Genomic DNA, 20,463 nt, shown 5'->3' with positions numbered 1-20,463 from the left:
AATCCACAATGCTTCCACAATCCACAATGCTTCCACAATCCACAATGCTTCCACAATCCACAATGCTTCCACATTCCACAATGCTTCCACAATCCACAATGCTTCCACAATCCACAATGCTTCCACAATCCACAATGCTTCCACAATCCACAATGCTTCCACAATCCACAATGCTTCCACAATCCACAATGCTTCCACAAACCACAATGCTTCCACAATCCACAATGCTTCCACAATCCACAATGCGCTGGATGCATTTCTGAATAACGGCATTCTTTCCAAGGCGTTTTTTTATTGCGCGGCCTGGGACTTCCTCGACGGGTGATTGCTTTGGAGCTTCCAGGTTTGTCTGCTCCTATTTAGATGGCTAGGATCTGAAAGATACATTACATTCACAGCCACTGGGACATAGATACCAAATAGGACAATAAAACAGCTGGTTCAAACAAAACATGTATCCATACCGTGTTCTGACAACATGGTGAGCATATGGATAATGAAATCACCACTGTTTAAATTAGGTTGTACTAGGAAGACGGGGATGCATGAAGTTACAGCTGACATGAGGAAAAACTAGGCTAGCCAAATACAAACCTCTAACAGCCTAACCAAACGTCACTAAGGATGTGTTTATACAGCCAGCCCAAATCAGATCTTTTGACAAATCATATCTCTTGCCCATAATTGGGCAAAAGATCACAATTTCTACTGCCTGTGTAAATGCAGCCTCTGGGTTACCAGACTTTTACCGGTGGCATCTCCCTAGATAGGCTACTTTCATTTATACACCTTTGCCATATCACACAGTAATCCTAGTGGAACCCTTCCAGGTCAGGACAAGCATGTTCAAAATTCTCCCTTGGTATGCGAACACACCAACCAGTACATGTCTGCATGATAAATCTACAGCCTAACAGACCTTCCTCTTAGCTTTCCCCTCAGCCATACTACAAGCTAGCATGGGCCACACACACACACACACTTCATTTTGCCAATTTGTTATGAAATGGGTGCGTGTGGATTCATGCTGGAATTTCTCTAACAGCAGTTAACTAACTGTAGTGCCAAAGAAATTGAAGAAAACATATGCTCACTTAGATAAGACTTTACATTAAAGTTTCTACGATGTAATAATACTATACACAACACTGTTAATAACTACAGTAATAGCAGCACCACTCATCAGGATAACAACATCTTCATGTAAAGTGTTACCCTCAATTTATTTAGCCTTCATTTAACCAGCTAAGTCATTCTGATCACATTCTATGTTTATATAGGTTAAAATAAATACAGTAACGTCTGATAATCAGACAGAATGTAGGCGGTAATGAAGCAGGCACCCGCTGGGCTAGATAGACCCTCCGATTCCTCCTGCCCGCAGTAATCTGGGGAGGATTGTCCAATAATCTCCCGCAGGATCCACACTCCTCTCTAATAACAAGCATAATCCTCCTCTTATCATCAATATCTAGGAGATAATGGTTAACTCTCCAATGGCATCACAACAGGCCAGAGGGCTGATAATAGGCCAAACACAGAGAGAAAGTAGCTCAGTGTTTACACTAACGTGAGGCATTGGGAAATTGGGACGGGTAGTGGGTACAGGTTCCTTGTCATGGGCGGGTGGGCGGGCCTACAGACTGGGAGCTTTAAAACACATGGCAGTGAGCGATATACAGTAATAACAACACGCTGCTCTATGCAGACGGCACATGTTCAAGATAAACAACTTTCTGGCTAAATTACAATGCAAGCAATATCTTAGACGCGGTATACAATAGACCTACAGTGGGGTTCCTTTAGAGATTAGATTCAATAAATCAGAGCCTTACATGTAGGACAGGCTAAGAGGAAAGTAAAACGACATATTATTTCGGGCCGTACAGTCAAAACTGAAAACGATAACATCGAAATGATTCAAATGTTACGTTTTCAATGTTTTCACATCTGTCAACAGTCGGAATACAACGTAGTTCTACGGGAGGTCCCGACTGAGCTGCCTGAAGCCCTAGAAGAAAATATACCAGTTGCACTTTCTAAAGGCTCCTACGAATACGAACCTTGTGACAGTTGCTTAGTCCTGATTGAACTACATTATGGCCACACACCCACACCCACCGTCAAACTTGCAGAACTTTGCGAACAGCCATAGCTCCTGCGCTGTGACACTCCGTGTGACTGCGACTTCGTCCATGCACTTCTTATATTGATGCGTAATTCTTATCCAAATTCAATGTCCCTTCACTGATAAATCAACAAACCGTATCAGAACGACATGTTAACCGCAACAAAAGGTACCAAGAGTTTTGCCCAATAAAATGCAGTGTTTATTTTGAGTTGACTCACCGTTTTCTGACAATTTTTAAAACAATTTGTCGGGAGTCTCCGAGTGTCGCTGCCAGCACAATGATACGGCCTCCCGAACCTGACTTCAGTGATCGCAGGGTAAGGTTACCGCCCACTGACAGTATACTCCAATCGAAATGAAAAATAATACCAGTTGACTGGAATTCCATCCAATAATAATGGAGAACAGATCCGTTTGACAGAAGCTAACTCCAATCACAGCTTCTTATTTCATAAGCTAACGCCTTGACAGTTTCCTTCGGTAGGCTACTGTAGTGTACTTTTGATAGACAAACGGAACGTACAATGAGTACATTTGACTCCTTTTATGGGACGGTATGAACCCAACCATTCTAAGGAACACTGGTTGAAAACGGCAAACCGACGAAATCATTAGAATGTCTCCGGCAGATATAGTCGTCCTGGCTAGATCATATTTCTTGTGTCGTGTAGTGTGAGGATGCAAGTTTTACATTCTAATTGAGGTGCATTATTCATTACATAGACCCAAGGGTTAGACTAGCCTATATATCAGGGGCAATTCTAGGATTTGAAGACATTGGGTGCCTTGCCCAAAGCCAGTAGGGAGTCCGGGGGCATTCTCCCCCGCCCAAAAAATAAGAAGAAATTGAACAGCTAAATGCATGAATTTGGTACACTTAGAGATGAACATTGAGAGATTAGATATTTTTCAGGTAACTTGCACCTTCCCACCTGCCACAGCAGACATTGCCAGTACTCAATTACAGTTGCTACTGTGGGCACTTCTAACCTGTAACTAATCTGGTTCAGCATATCAACGGGTGTGCTGTAGAACCCCCGTAAAATAAACATGGATATTTTCTATCAAACAGATGCTAGTCATTCAGATATCCAAATAATGTTTATTTGTCATAATCTAAATACAGGGCAGTGTACACCATTTAATGCTAACTCAAGACAACTGGGTATTCAACAAGAATGCTATGGTAAAAGTAACATACAAAAAAATTGTATGAACATTGTAGTACAGTTCAGTGTGTACGATTGTGTCTCAGGTGTAGAGACACACAAGTCCAGAGAACTGCAGCTGCAGATTGTTACTCCAGATAATATGATTTACCCAAAGATTTCTGCCAACAGTTGAGTGTCCAACCCAAAGTGCTGCATGTCATGATAACAGAGACCTATCTTGATCAATGAGAGAAGACTTGAAATAGACAAAATGGCGGTGTACACATTGTTGGATTACTTCATTGAGCAAAATAAAGTATTTCTTTTAAAAACGGTGTATTTTCTAAATTCAAACTGACCTCCTGCAACTGGTCACAGACATTTAATGAGACTCCTGTTTTCCCGAATTGAGGATGAAAACAGCATTGCTAAGGTCGGTTGAAGATTCTCTGTGCTGCACCAAACAGTACCTATCCTGTAACTCCCAGTAATGGATACCAAATATCTTTGGTTAAATCACTTTATCTGTAGCTACGAGAACTATATATGACTAAAAAGAGAAGAGGTTTTACAATCGACATACAAAAGATCGCCGATTTGTAAAACCTCTTCTATTTTTAGTCATAGATATGGCTACCGGTAGTTGATTAGCTAACTTAGCTAGCTAGGCAAGCTACCTACAGTACCAGTCAAAAGTTTGGACACACCTACTCATTCCAGGGTTTTTCTGTATTTACACTATTTTCTACATTGTAGAATAATTAAAAGACATTAAAACTATACAATAACACATATGGAATCATGTAGTAACCAAAAACATGTTAAACAGATCAAAATATATTTTATATTTGAGATTCTTCAAAGTAGCCACCCTTTGTCTTGCCACAGCTTTGCACACTCTTGGCATTTTCTCATCCAGCTTCATGAGGTAGTCACTTGGAATGCATTTCGGTTAACAGGTGTGCCATGTTAAAAGTTAATTTGTGAAATGTCTTTCCTTCTTAATGTGTTTGAGCTAATCAGTTGTGTTGTGACAGGGTAGGTTGGGTATACAGAAGATAGCCCTATTTGGTAAAAGACAAATTCCATATTATGGCAAGTACAGCTCAAATAAGCAAAGATACATGACAGTCCATCATTACTTTAAGACATGTAGGTCAACATTTAAAGAACTTTGAAAGTTTCTTCAAGTGCAGTCGCAAAATCATCAAGCGCAGAGTAAGTGAACGGATGATCTCAGCATGTGTGGTTTCCACCGTGAAGCATGGAGGAGAAGGTGTGATGGTGTGCTGGTGACACTGTCAGTGATTTTCTTAAAGGAACACTTAACCAGTATGGCTACCACAGCATTCTGCACCTATATGCCATCCCATCTGGTTTGCGCTTAGTGGGACTATAATTTGTTTTTCAACAGGACAATGACCCAAAACACACCTCTAGGCTACGTACGGGCTATTTGACCAAGACGGAGAGTGATGGAGTGCTGCATCAGATGACTTGGCCTCCACAATCACCCAATCTCAACCCAATTGAGATGGTTTGTGATTAGTTGTGCTGCAGAGTGAAGGAAAAGCAGCCAAAAAGTGCTCAGCATATGTGGGAACTCCTTCAAGAGTGCCAAGAGTGTGCAAAGCTGTCATCAAGGCAAAGGGTGGCTACTTTGAAGAATCTAAAATCTAAAATATATTTTAATTTGTTTAACACCTTTTTGGTTACTACATGAATCCATATGTGTTATTTCATAGTTTTTATGACTTCACTATTATTCTACAATGTAGAAAATAGCAAAATTAAAGAAGAACCCTTGAATGAGTAGGTGTGTCTAAACGTTTAACTGGTAGTGTGAATACAGTGCATTCAGAAAGTATTCAGACCCCTTGACTTTTTCCACATTTTGTTAAGCCACAGCCTTATTCTAAAATGTATTAAATCATGTTTTATAACATGACATGGACAACCATCTCTGCAGCACTCCACAGATCAGGCCTTTATGGTAGAGTGGCCAGGGGGAAGCCACTCCTCAGGAAAAGGCACGTGACAAGCCGCTTGGAGTTTGCCAAAAGGCACTTAAAGGACTCTCAGACCATGAGAAACAAGATTCTCTGGTCTGATGAAACCAAGATTGAACTCTTTGGCCTGAATGTCAAGCGTCACGCCTGGAGGGAACCTGGCACCATCCCTACTGTGAAGCATGGTGGTGGCAGCATCATGCTGTGGGGATGTTTATCAGCGGCAGGGACCTGGAGACTAGTCATGATTGAGAGAAAGTTGAACGGAGCAAAGTACAGAGAGATCATTGATGAAACTTGCTTTAGAGCACACTAGACCTCAGACTGGGGGTGAAGGTTCACCTTCCAACACGACAACAACCCTAAGCACACAGCCAAGACAACCCAGGACTGGTTTCGGGAAAAGAATTGCTTTGAATTCAATTATACAATGTCGCCATCGTGTGGCCAAAAGTTCACCTATCATTGGTGGTTCCAACTCCCGTTATTAAACTGCAATATAATGATAGCAAGAATAACACAGTTAGCACATTTGGTTGCTTGGAAGGTGTGGGAACCTGCGTTTTAAGTTTCCCATAGGTCCCGGGAACGAAGCCATAAGTCTCCTAACTGGTAAAACTGAAAGTGTTTTAAACGTTGTAAGAACAGAAATGTTGCCTATTCTGGGAACATACTTTTTTTAGGTTGCAGGGAGCTTCAGAAAACGTTTTTCTATGACTCTCCGAAAAGTTTTATTAACGTTTTGAGAACAGAAATCATAGGTTATTTGAATGTAATTAAATAACGTTAAGAACCTGTTTCAATAAATGTTTTAATGACACTGCTAGCTTACTTAACTGTTTTGAATTTCAACCACAAGACACATGGAATTTAATTTGCTTAGGCATTAATCATGCAAACATATGTCTTTTCTATTGTGGCAAAGCATCAGTGAGATTCCAAACTATGATCTTCTGTTCTCTATCCATGGAATTAGTCCACTGTGCCACCAGGACGGAGCTAGCCTGCCATTAAAATCAGGTGTGGCCAATTAGTGGGCGCAATCAACACACCTGAACACACTTAACAAGATAGAGGATAGAGAGAATGGAATGTATATGTTTTAAAATAACATTCTTAGAATGTTTTGTGAATGTTACTAACGCTTTCTTGTGGTATTGATGGTTCTCAGAATGTTAGCTAGGTGGTGATGATGATGATGATGGAAAAAGTCAACTCAAACATTTTAGAAAAAGTATTCAATGAAACGGTACAAATCAAAAAGACACAGAACATAATAGGATTTACACGATTGGAAACCATAACTACTTGGTTGTTTATCATTTCAGCCAGTGGTTTTGAAAGTAGTGCTCACGAGCCATAAAGGGGTCTCTGAAAATACTGCACAAGTATGTACAACGTCATTCATTTTGTGTGATGTTTTGTCTTGCAAATCTTTTTATAAAAAATCCCGCAATTCGTATGAAATGTTACAAATTCTAATTCGCACAAGATGTTACGAATTTGTAAGTGCTTAAAGTGCAACTCTTTTCAACATCACTTTTATTTTCTTCAGCACGATACCACATATGTATAAAAAAAAAAAAAAAAAAAAAAAAAAGTGCATTTCTACTGATGTAGAAAAAAATATAAAGTAAAAAAGTTCTACCCGATGACAAACACTATGAGATTCTGAGTGACGTGGGGAGCAAGAAAACACCCTCTCTCTGGCTAGAAACTTTTTTTTGGACCTTTCTTATCTTTTTAACCACATATCAAAGAAACACATCGTTTTCACATATGCAGAGAATGGTATTGTGCTGGAGATGATGAATATGTGGTTGAAAAGCAGTGGAGTGTATTCACGGATGCCAAGGGAAGCCAGGCTTTGCAAAAAAAATGTACCAAGAAAAAAAATATTGATCTTTCGTCTCTCTGTGTTTCATACTTTTCCTTCAATTCGCAGGAGGCTGAATGTATCTCACCGGAGAAAGCATCCGGGTGAGCGAAACAGCTCCCCTCTGTAGGTATGTTCTGGCCATCTATCTGATGCTGTCTGGTCATGGCATTGTTGCTGCCCGTAGAATTGAATGCAAGGAAATCCAGCAAGCATTTGGCCTCTCTTGATAAAAAAAAGTATAAGATAATAGTCAGTCAGCGTTGAGCTGGACTGAGTGAGCTCAGCTGTGAATGGTCCTGGCTCACCAGAAGAAAAAAAAGTGTCGACTGAAGCCAGTTTGGATTTGAGCAATACGTCATTGACAGTTTGGATTTGGCTTCACAGTTTGGATTTGGCTTCACTCCTATCACATCGCATTGAGAGCAATATGTCATTGACAGAAACAACTTGTTGCATCTCGTTGTGTTGTTGTCCTCTGGTGGCTAGCTAGCTAGCTAGCTAAAATTGTCCCTTTCCTAAATTAGCCATGGATGGAGATCTGGACTTGTGGTTTTACTTAATTCTCCGTACTGGCCAATGATTATAACGGAGATTCTGATCCAACCATTAATTCATAGATTGTTATGCCCCTGGCCTGAGAAGATGGAAGTTCAATATGTAGCTAGATGTAGAAGGCTAATGTTAACTAGCTAACGTTGCCCATGAAAGGAAGTTAGGCTAGCGAGCAAGCATTGTAGCCAGGTAGCCGAGGACAACAATGACGAATGACAGAGTCATAGACCATTTTGTCAACATGAGAAAAAGGAGGATGGTATAAATAGGGAGAGGCAACATGTTTTTTCTACTTGCGCACACACACACACACACACACACACACACACACACACACACACACACACACACACACACACACACACACACACACACACACACACACACACACACACACACACACACACACACAGAAATCAGAACCATGGACAGCCACATCATATTTAGCTTATTTTTATCGGACTAAATCGTTTTTAGTTGTCATTGTATTAGACTAAACAGAGGTGATGATGTTAAAATTGTCCTGGAATATTAGAGGCAGCTTCTGTTTTCTTTGCGACTTGCAGTAACTCTCAGTGGTTCTAAATTAATTGTTGTTTAGTGGTCAGAAAAAGTTGTAAACATTAACTTGCTTGACCGTGCTGTAGGTCATGTAACTGTCTGTTAATGTACATGCAATATGCTTTGTGGACTTGTCTGGACAGAGGTTGCTCTCCAGTTTTGTGATGAAACAAAGGTGTGGTTGAATTTATTCTGCCACTGTGTCTTATTGTATCGGCCTTTAGGCCTATATATCACGGTCGCAAGGCATATGAACTAACAGGTTACAGAACAAGCAACGCATTTATCACAACACAAAGGTTGTAATAAGGCTTTTTTCCCTGGCATGGCTTGGCCTCTCCAGGGATTTTACCCACACACTGCTACTGTTGAAAAGTGGCAGGATTGCCCTTAAAAAATCCCATTCAATCTCTTTAATTAGTGACAGGCGCCATGTTGCCATTGACCCCTGCCGGTGCAATACAGGTAACCACCAGGTGTCACAATAAACAAATAAAAAGTGATTTCTATACACATATTTAGTCAAAATAATAGTTTCTATTCATACATATTTATTATACGTTTCTTTTAATATAATTTCAATACGTATTTTTTTCTATCTAAATGGCTCTGACGTCAGTGTTAGAGTTAACATTGATCTGATACTAGTGTTAGAGAACATCTCTCAATAGAATGTCTATTGACCCAAATGAACTGTGAGAGGGCGGTGGGTTGATCCAGTATGGATATGACATAACACAGAAGTCTGTGTAAAACATCTGTTCATGTTATCTATAAAGCTTGAAAAACACACACACACGGTAGACACCCCGGTTTGTTTTCAAAGAGGTTTTATTGATAGAAATATTTGAAATGTTATATAAAGTCAACCATGTATAACGCTAGTACACAGTCAAGACCCAGAGATGCTTCTATTTTCTAGCTGTAGGGTCTGATATGAACAGGATGATATAGGCTATGCACCCCAATATGGTCCAGACAGAATAGTATCATTATTAATATTCTAAATAATAACGTTGTCGGAGCTGGCCATAGCTCCGCACATGCATCTTCCATAATGTTACAGGTTATAGCAACTTTCAGTGTACATTTTTCCCATAACCCGGAAGTACAGCATACTACGTTACTCTCTCGTGACCCGGAAGTATACAGTGTATGACTTTACACAGCGGCAAGCCACACATCCGCCTGCCTCTCCTTCCTGTAAAGGTTCTCAATGCAGCATGCAAATAAAATGTGCATAATATTAAAAGTTGCTTTCATCATCAACATCATTTTCGTTAGAAATATGATTAACTATTATATTATTCATTATTATCTTTATGTATATCATCATTATTATCTTTACTCACAGGATTATTTTAAACATTTTGAACAGATTTTTTTTTCCCCCTCTACAGTTTTCTGCATTTCAAAGCATGCCAAATAAATTGTTCTTTTCTGCATAGTGCTGGCTATATGAGTGCCAAGAACCAATTCCTTTACAATACGTCCTTATGTACAGAGAGGAGGAAGGAAGAGCAATCCAGTGTAAACTTCACCAAGATCCCCCACTATTCAAAATATCTACACATTTAGGCCCTGCGCCAATGATGCAGCATTATATTTATATAGTATATTATAAAGTTGAAAAGAGCTGAAAAGTGCTTGGCCCAAATGTGAGAGGTGCGAGAGGTGTGTGTGTAACAGTGGTGTGTGTGTAGGTGTGTGTGTAGGCGTAGGTTGCAAAATGTGAGACCCGTTGACTAAGCCACCATGACACATCCTCCTTAACAGGTTTCACTGGGAGGGATTGCATTTCCTTGTTTGAGCTGTCTATTACCACATTGGATACAGTACAGTATTTTGTACCTATGTTTTAAGATAGATTACTTAGACCCCTAGATCTATACCTAAACCCAAACACTCAGTCAGTCTACATTAGGAGGGGGATTTTGCAGAGTGCGAAAGAGTCTATTAAACGGGATGAGTAAACATTGCATTCTAAAATGGTGGGAAAGTCCTTAAATACTATTTCAGATGGTATATATAAACATGACATAGTTCTGTGATGATTAAGGACACAAATAGAAACAAAGTGAAGATACACAACATGGAAAAAGGAAAGATGGCTTGGCTCTACTGTATGACATCACATGGTGGTATTGCTTGGCTCTACTGTATGACATCACATGGTGGGATGGCTTGGCTGTACTGTATGACATCACATGGTGGGATGGCTTGGCTGTACTGTATGACATCACATGGTGGGATGGCTTGGCTCTACTGTATGACATCACATGGTGGATGGCTTGGCTCTACTGTATGACATCACATGGTGGGATGGCTTGGCTGTACTGTATGACATCACATGGTGGGATGGCTTGGCTGTACTGTATGACATCACATGGTGGGATGGCTTGGCTCTACTGTATGACATCACATGGTGGGATGGCTTGGCTCTACCGTATGACATCACATGGTGGTATGGCTTGGCTCTACTGTATGACATCACATGGTGGGATAGCTTGCCTCTACTGTATGACATCACATGGTGGGATGGCTTGGCTGTAAAACTGTACAAAAGCAGACTTTTCCTGTAAGAAATTGTTGATGTTGTGCTCCAGGAGGTTTTGTTGTAGTTTTTGGACTGTTGTTGTGTCACTGTTACAACACTTTGTATATATCTGTAAAGCTACTTTGGGTCCTTGAAAAGCTCTATATTAAATACCAGGTATTACTTTGATTGTTCTTATTACTAGTAACCTTTAAAGATGATCAATGCAGTGATGGAACAGAGTACAGTGATGGATCATAGTACAGTGACGGAACATAGTACAGTGAAGGAACAGAATACAGTGATGGAACAGAGTACAGTGAAGGAACAGAGTACAGTGATGGAACAGAGACAGTGACGGAACAGAGTACAGTGATGAAACAGAATACAGTGACGGAACAGAGTACAGTGACGGAACATAATACAGTGACGAACAGAGTACAGTGACGGAACAGAGTACAGTGACGGAACAGAGTACAGTGATGGAACAGAGTACAGTGATGGAACAGAGTACAGTGACGGAACATAGTACAGTGATGGAACAGAGTACAGTGATGGAACAGAGTACAGTGATGGAACAGAGTACAGTGACGGAACATAGTACAGTGATGGAACAGAGTGCAGTGATGGAACAGAGTACAGTGATGGAACAGAGTACAGTGATGGAACAGAGTACAGTGACGGAACAGAGTACAGTGATGGAACATAATACAGTGATGGAACAGAGTACAGTGATGGAACAGAATACAGTGATGAAACATAGTACAGTGACGGAACAGAGTACAGTGACGGAACAGAGTACAGTGATGGAACATAATACAGTGATGGAACAGAGTACAGTGATGGAACAGAATACAGTGATGGAACATAATACAGTGATGGAACAGAGTACAGTGGTGGAACAGAATACAGTGATGAAACATAGTACAGTGACGGAACAGAGTACAGTGATGGAACATAGTACAGTGATGGAACAGAGTGCAGTGATGGAACATAGTACAGTGATGGAACAGAGTACAGTGATGGAACAGAGTACAGTGATGGAACATAGTACAGTGATGGAACAGAGTACAGTGATGGAACATAGTACAGTGATGGAACATAGTACAGTGATGGAACAGAATACAGTGATGAAACATAGTACAGTGATGGAACAGAGTACAGTGATGGAACAGAGTACAGTGACGGAACATAGTACAGTGAAGGAACAGAATACAGTGACAGAACAGAGTACAGTGAAGGAACATAGTACAGTGAAGGAACAGAATACAGTGATGGAACAGAGTACAGTGAAGGAACAGAGTACAGTGACGGAACAGAGACAGTGACGGAACAGAGTACAGTGATGGAACAGAATACAGTGACGGAACAGAGTACAGTGACGGAACATAATACAGTGACGGAACATAGTACAGTGATGGAACAGAGTGCAGTGACGGAACAGAGTGCAGTGACGGAACAAAGTACAGTGACGGAACAGAGTACAGTGACGGAACAGAGTACAGTGATGGAACAGAGTACAGTGATGGAACAGAGTACAGTGATGGAACAGAGTACAGTGAAGGAACAGAGTACAGTGATGGAACAGAGTACAGTGACGGAACATAGTACAGTGATGGAACAGAGTACAGTGATGGAACAGAGTACAGTGATGGAACAGAGTACAGTGACGGAACATAGTACAGTGATGGAACAGAGTGCAGTGACGGAACAGAGTGCAGTGAAGGAACAGAGTGCAGTGACGGAACAGAGTGCAGTGAAGGAACAGAGTACAGTGACGGAACAGAGTACAGTGACGGAACAGAGTACAGTGACGGAACAGAGTACAGTGATGGAACAGAGTACAGTGATGGAACAGAGTACAGTGATGGAACAGAGTACAATGATGGAACAGAGTACAGTGACGGAACATAGTACAGTGATGGAACAGAGTACAGTGACGGAACAGAGTACAGTGATGGAACAGAGTACAGTGATGGAACAGAGTACAGTGATGGAACAGAGTACAGTGATGGAACAGAGTACAGTGACGGAACAGAGTACAGTGATGGAACATAATACAGTGATGGAACAGAGTACAGTGATGGAACAGAATACAGTGATGAAACATAGTACAGTGACGGAACAGAGTACAGTGACGGAACAGAGTACAGTGATGGAACATAATACAGTGATGGAACAGAGTACAGTGATGGAACAGAATACAGTGATGGAACATAATACAGTGATGGAACAGAGTACAGTGGTGGAACAGAATACAGTGATGAAACATAGTACAGTGATGGAACAGAGTACAGTGACGGAACAGAGTACAGTGATGGAACAGAGTACAGTGATGGAACAGAGTACAGTGATGGAACAGAGTACAGTGATGGAACAGAGTACAGTGACGGAACAGAGTACAGTGATGGAACATAATACAGTGATGGAACAGAGTACAGTGATGGAACAGAATACAGTGATGAAACATAGTACAGTGACGGAACAGAGTACAGTGACGGAACAGAGTACAGTGATGGAACATAATACAGTGATGGAACAGAGTACAGTGATGGAACAGAATACAGTGATGGAACATAATACAGTGATGGAACAGAGTACAGTGGTGGAACAGAATACAGTGATGAAACATAGTACAGTGACGGAACAGAGTACAGTGATGGAACATAGTACAGTGATGGAACAGAGTGCAGTGATGGAACATAGTACAGTGATGGAACAGAGTACAGTGATGGAACAGAGTACAGTGATGGAACATAGTACAGTGATGGAACAGAGTACAGTGATGGAACATAGTACAGTGATGGAACATAGTACAGTGATGGAACAGAATACAGTGATGAAACATAGTACAGTGATGGAACAGAGTACAGTGATGGAACAGAGTACAGTGACGGAACATAGTACAGTGAAGGAACAGAATACAGTGACAGAACAGAGTACAGTGAAGGAACATAGTACAGTGAAGGAACAGAATACAGTGATGGAACAGAGTACAGTGAAGGAACAGAGTACAGTGACGGAACAGAGACAGTGACGGAACAGAGTACAGTGATGGAACAGAATACAGTGACGGAACAGAGTACAGTGACGGAACATAATACAGTGACGGAACATAGTACAGTGATGGAACAGAGTGCAGTGACGGAACAGAGTGCAGTGACGGAACAAAGTACAGTGACGGAACAGAGTACAGTGACGGAACAGAGTACAGTGATGGAACAGAGTACAGTGATGGAACAGAGTACAGTGATGGAACAGAGTACAGTGAAGGAACAGAGTACAGTGATGGAACAGAATACAGTGACAGAACAGAATACAGTGACGGAACATAATACAGTGACGGAACATAGTACAGTGATGGAACATAATACAGTGATAGAACAGAGTACAGTGACGGAACAGAATACAGTGACGGAACATAGTACAGTGACGGAACAGAATACAGTGATGGAACATAATACAGTGATAGAACAGAGTACAGTGACGGAACAGAATACAGTGACGGAACACAGTACAGTGACGGAACAGAGTACAGTGACGGAACAGAGTACAGTGATGGAACAGAGTACAGTGATGGAACAGAGTGCAGTGACGGAACAGAGTACAGTGACGGAACAGAGTACAGTGATGGAACAGAGTACAGTGATGGAACAGAGTGCAGTGACGGAACAGAGTACAGTGACGGAACAGAATACAGTGATGGAACAGAGTACAGTGATGGAACAGAGTGCAGTGACGGAACAGAGTACAGTGATGGAACAGAGTACAGTGAAGGAACAGAGTACAGTGATGGAACAGAATACAGTGACGGAACAGAATACAGTGACGGAACATAATACAGTGACGGAACATAGTACAGTGACGGAACAGAGTACAGTGATGGAACATAATACAGTGATAGAACAGAGTACAGTGACGGAACAGAATACAGTGACGGAACAAAGTACAGTGACGGAACAGAGTACAGTGACGGAACAGAGTACAGTGATGGAACAGAGTACAGTGATGGAACAGAGTGCAGTGACGGAACAGAGTACAGTGACGGAACAGAGTACAGTGATGGAACAGAGTGCAGTGACGGAACAGAGTACAGTGACGGAACAGAATACAGTGATGGAACAGAGTACAGTGATGGAACAGAGTGCAGTGACGGAACAGAGTACAGTGATGGAACAGAATAGAAGCTCAGTTAAAAAGAGGTCTCTTTTGGTTTGATATCCACTCTGCTTTGAACTTCAGGCAGCTCAAATGGCCTCAGTTTCCCTTTCCATCCCTTCTGTTGCTTTGGTTCAACACTAGAGTATGGCATGACAAAGCATCACTCACACAGGTTTTACTGACATGTGTACATGTAAAGACATGACTAACAATGATTGACAGTGAACATTGGGCCTTATGGTGTGTGTGTGTGTGTCTGTGTGTGTGTGTGTGTGTGTGTGTGTGTGTGTGTGTGTGTGTGTGTGTGTGTGTGTGTCTGTGTGTGTGTGTGTGTGTGTGCGCGCCTGCGTGCCTTAGCTGAAACCTAACACATTCCTGTGTCTTAGTGATTCACTTTTTCTAACAAACTAAATATAGATATTAATTTACCCTTTATCACTTCAGTTGGAGGTGCAACTCTTGATGAAAGCAGTGTTTTGCCGCCTCGCCTGTTTCTACTGTTCCCTGCCTACCGATACAATGTGTTGGCACCGTGTATGATACACACTACTAACCACTTTGACCTGACTGTTTAAATGGTGGGAGCTGATATCCCTTACACATACTTCACACCCCTGATCTGTTCTGAAAAAAAGATTTGTTTACTGGACACTGACAATGGCGCTAACATCTCTGATCATGTTTGATGAAGAGCAAATAATATTCATAATATTAATGCTAACAATAATAATAATAACGATAATGCTAATAATAATAATAACAATGATAATGATAATAATAGTAATGATAATAAAAATAATAATAATAACAATGGTAATGATAATAATAATAATGATAATAACAATACTGATAATAATACTAATGATAATAATAATACTAATGACAATAACGATAATGATATTAATGATAATAATAATAATGATACTATGAATATGAATAATAATACTATTAATGATAATAATAATAATAATAATAACAATGATACCAATATTAATAATACTAATGATAATAATAATGATAATGGAATTACTGATGATAATTCCGATAATAATAATAATGATAATGGCAATCACGATAATGGCAATGATAATAATAATAACGATAATAATAATGATAATGACAATAATAACAACGATAATAATAATGACAATAATAACAATAGCAACAATGATAATTACGATAATGATAATGACAATGATAATAATGATAATAATAATGAAATCATGATAATTATAATAATGAAAATAATAATGACAATTAAGATAACGATAAAGATAATAATGATAATGATAATAATAATAAACACGATAATAATAATGATAATAATAATACTGATAATGATATTCATAATAATCATATATTTATGACAATAATAATGATAATAATAATGATATTAATAAAAATAACAACCATAATATCAATGATAATAAAAACATTTAAAAAAGAATGATAATAACAATAATGATAATAATAATAATAACAACGATAATGATAATAATAATATTAATGACACTAACGATATTAGAGATACTAATAATAATGATAATAATAATATGAATAATGATACTATTAATGATAATAAAAATAATGATAATAATAATGACAATTAAGATAACGATAAAGATAATAACGATAATGATAATAATTATGATAATAATAAACACGATAATAATAATAATAATACTGATAATAATATTCATAATAATCATATATTTATGACAATAATAATGCTAATAATAATTATATTAATATTAATAACAACAATAATATCAATGATAATAATGATAACAATAATAATGATAATAATAATGACAATACTACTAACAATAATGATAATATTGATAATAATGGTATTAATAATAATATTAATGATGACAATGATAATAATAATAATTATAATAATAACAATAATAATGGTATTTATAATAATAATAATAATAATGACAACGATAATAATGATATTAATAATAAGAATGATAATAATACCAATTATAATATTAATAATAATACTATTAATGATGATAATAATAATAATAATGATATTAATATTAATAATAATATAGTGCAACTCCCATCAAGCAGTCACATTACTCAAGAAACATCTATAACAGTTGTTCTGGCATAAAATGTGTTAAAACAAATGGACAAAACATGGAGAGAGGTACCAGTTCACATTTACAGTACACAAACATCTTCTTCCACTCCCTCCATCAAATAAGCTTAATCTTCTTTTTGCAAAACATTCAAATCATATTTGGTCAAATCTATAAAGAAAAATAAAACTCCTTAAACCAATAAATAAATGATAAGCTCAGACCAGCAAGCGGTTAAATGTAATTTTCATGTTCCCTGCGTATCACTGGCCACTTTGTGTCATCAACCACCACGTACAGACATTCCCAGAGAAAGAACAGAAGTGGGGAGGCTAGACAGGATGGTCAGCCCTGTAGTAGTACAGTAGCATGGAATTAGACAGGATGGTCAGCCCTGTAGTAGTACAGTAGCATGGAATTAGACAGGATGGTCAGCCCTGTAGTAATACGGTAACATGGAATTAGACAGGATGGTCAGCCCTGTAGTAATACAGTAGCATGGAATTAGACAGGATGGTCAGCCCTGTAGTAATACAGTAGCATGGAATTAGACAGGATGGTCAGCCCTGTAGTAATACAGTAGCATGGAATTAGACAGGATGGTCAGCCCTGTAGTAGTACAGTAGCATGGAATTAGACAGGATGGTCAGCCCTGTAGTAATACAGTAGCATGGAATTAGACAGGATGGTCAGCCCTGTAGTAATACAGTAGCATGGAATTAGACAGGATGGTCAGCCCTGTAGTAGTACAGTAGCATGGAATTAGACAGGATGGTCAGCCCTGTAGTAGTACAGTAGCATGGAATTAGACAGGATGGTCAGCCCTGTAGTAGTACAGTAGCATGGAATTAGACAGGATGGTCAGCCCTGTAGTAATACAGTAGCATGGGGGGTTAGACAGGATGGTCAGCCCTGTAGTAGTACAGTAGCATGGAATTAGACAGGATGGTCAGCCCTGTAGTAATACAGTAGCATGGGGGGCTAGACAGGATGGTCAGCCCTGTAGTAATACAGTAGCATGGAATTAGACAGGATGGTCAGCCCTGTAGTAGTACAGTAGCATGGAATTAGACAGGATGGTCAGCCCTGTAGTAATACAGTAGCATGGGGGGTTAGACAGGATGGTCAGCCCTGTAGTAGTACAGTAGCATGGAATTAGACAGGATGGTCAGCCCTGTAGTAGTACAGTAGCATGGAATTAGACAGGATGGTCAGCCCTGTAGTAATACAGTAGCATGGAATTAGACAGGATGGTCAGCCCTGTAGTAATACAGTAGCATGGAATTAGACAGGATGGTCAGCCCTGTAGTAGTACAGTAGCATGGAATTAGACAGGATGGTCAGCCCTGTAGTAGTACAGTAGCATGGAATTAGACAGGATGGTCAGCCCTGTAGTAATACAGTAGCATGGAATTAGACAGGATGGTCAGCCCTGTAGTAATACGGTAGCATGGAATTAGACAGGATGGTCAGCCCTGTAGTAGTACAGTAGCATGGAATTAGACAGGATGGTCAGCCCTGTAGTAATACAGTAGCATGGAATTAGACAGGATGGTCAGCCCTGTAGTAATACAGTAGCATGGAATTAGACAGGATGGTCAGCCCTGTAGTAATACAGTAGCATGGAATTAGACAGGATGGTCAGCCCTGTAGTAATACAGTAGCATGGAATTAGACAGGATGGTCAGCCCTGTAGTAATACAGTAGCATGGAATTAGACAGGATGGTCAGCCCTGTAGTAGTACAGTAGCATGGAATTAGACAGGATGGTCAGCCCTGTAGTAATACAGTAGCATGGAATTAGACAGGATGGTCAGCCCTGTAGTAATACAGTAGCATGGAATTAGACAGGATGGTCAGCCCTGTAGTAATACAGTAGCATGGAATTAGACAGGATGGTCAGCCCTGTAGTAATACAGTAGCATGGAATTAGACAGGATGGTCAGCCCTGTAGTAATACAGTAGCATGGAATTAGACAGGATGGTCAGCCCTGTAGTAATACAGTAGCATGGAATTAGACAGGATGGTCAGCCCTGTAGTAATACAGTAGCATGGAATTAGACAGGATGGTCAGCCCTGTAGTAGTACAGTAGCATGGAATTAGACAGGATGGTCAGCCCTGTAGTAATACAGTAGCATGGAATTAGACAGGATGGTCAGCCCTGTAGTAATACAGTAGCATGGAATTAGACAGGATGGTCAGCCCTGTAGTAGTACAGTAGCATGGAATTAGACAGGATGGTCAGCCCTGTAGTAATACAGTAGCATGGAATTAGACAGGATGGTCAGCCCTGTAGTAGTACAGTAGCATGGAATTAGACAGGATGGTCAGCCCTGTAGTAATACAGTAGCATGGAATTAGACAGGATGGTCAGCCCTGTAGTAATACAGTAGCATGGAATTAGACAGGATGGTCAGCCCTGTAGTAGTACAGTAGCATGGAATTAGACAGGATGGTCAGCCCTGTAGTAGTACAGTAGCATGGAATTAGACAGGATGGTCAGCCCTGTAGTAGTACAGTAGCATGGAATTAGACAGGATGGTCAGCCCTGTAGTAGTACAGTAGCATGGAATTAGACAGGATGGTCAGCCCTGTAGTAATACAGTAGCATGGAATTAGACAGGATGGTCAGCCCTGTAGTAATACAGTAGCATGGAATTAGACAGGATGGTCAGCCCTGTAGTAATACAGTAGCATTGGGGATGATGGAGGATCTAGATAATCACGTGTGTGTGGAGTGTGTTCTCTCCTGGGACTCTGCATTGCTGGGTATTCAGATCCATAGATGGGTAAAGGTACCCTCTTTGACAAAAGGGTTCCAAAAGGGTTCTTTGGCTGTCCCCATGGGCGAACCATTTTTGGTTCCAGGTAGAACCCTTTTGGGTTCCAGGTAGAACCCTTTTTGGTTCCAGGAAGAACTATTTTGGGTTCCAGGTGGAACTCTTTTTGGTTCCATGTCAATGGTTCTATGTGGAACTCAAAGGGGTTATACCTGAAACCAAAAATTGTTCTTCAAAGTGTTCTCCTATGGGAGGAGCTGAAGAACCTTTTCAGGTTCTAGATAGCACTATTTGAGTGTAGGGCATTTCTTCTTCCAACGGTAGAGGGGGAATCTGAAACATGCTTTGTGAACTACAGACTAAACTAGGGCAAAAAGCATTGGACTCAAACTGATATTATCAACACACATATAGGATTAATACAACTCTCTCTCCTCTCTAGTCAGTGATGAATACAACTCTCTCTCCTCTCTAGTCAGTGATTAATACAACTCTCTCTCCTCTCTAGTCAGTGATGAATACAACTCTCTCTCCTCTCTAGTCAGTGATTAATACAACTCTCTCTCCTCTCTAGTCAGTGGTTAATACAACTCTCTCTCCTCTCTAGT

General features: G+C 39.9%; 1 protein-coding gene across 1 annotated transcript in view; it reads right to left on the bottom strand.

The window, feature by feature from the left end:
- Positions 1-2,452, bottom strand: part of LOC129823013 (microtubule-associated protein 2-like) — a 171,985-nt gene extending 169,533 nt beyond the window's left edge. The window contains exon 1 of the mRNA XM_055881675.1: positions 2,350-2,452. The gene's annotated coding sequence lies outside the window, so the exon portion shown is untranslated. The remainder of the gene's footprint in view (positions 1-2,349) is intronic.
- Positions 2,453-20,463: the final 18,011 nt, after the last annotated feature.

This window comes from Salvelinus fontinalis, chromosome 25, assembly GCF_029448725.1.
Source record: "Salvelinus fontinalis isolate EN_2023a chromosome 25, ASM2944872v1, whole genome shotgun sequence".
NCBI classification, from domain to species: Eukaryota; Metazoa; Chordata; class Actinopteri; order Salmoniformes; family Salmonidae; genus Salvelinus; species Salvelinus fontinalis.
Note: the sequence above shows the minus strand (reverse complement) of the source record. Positions and strands in the feature narration are given on the sequence as shown.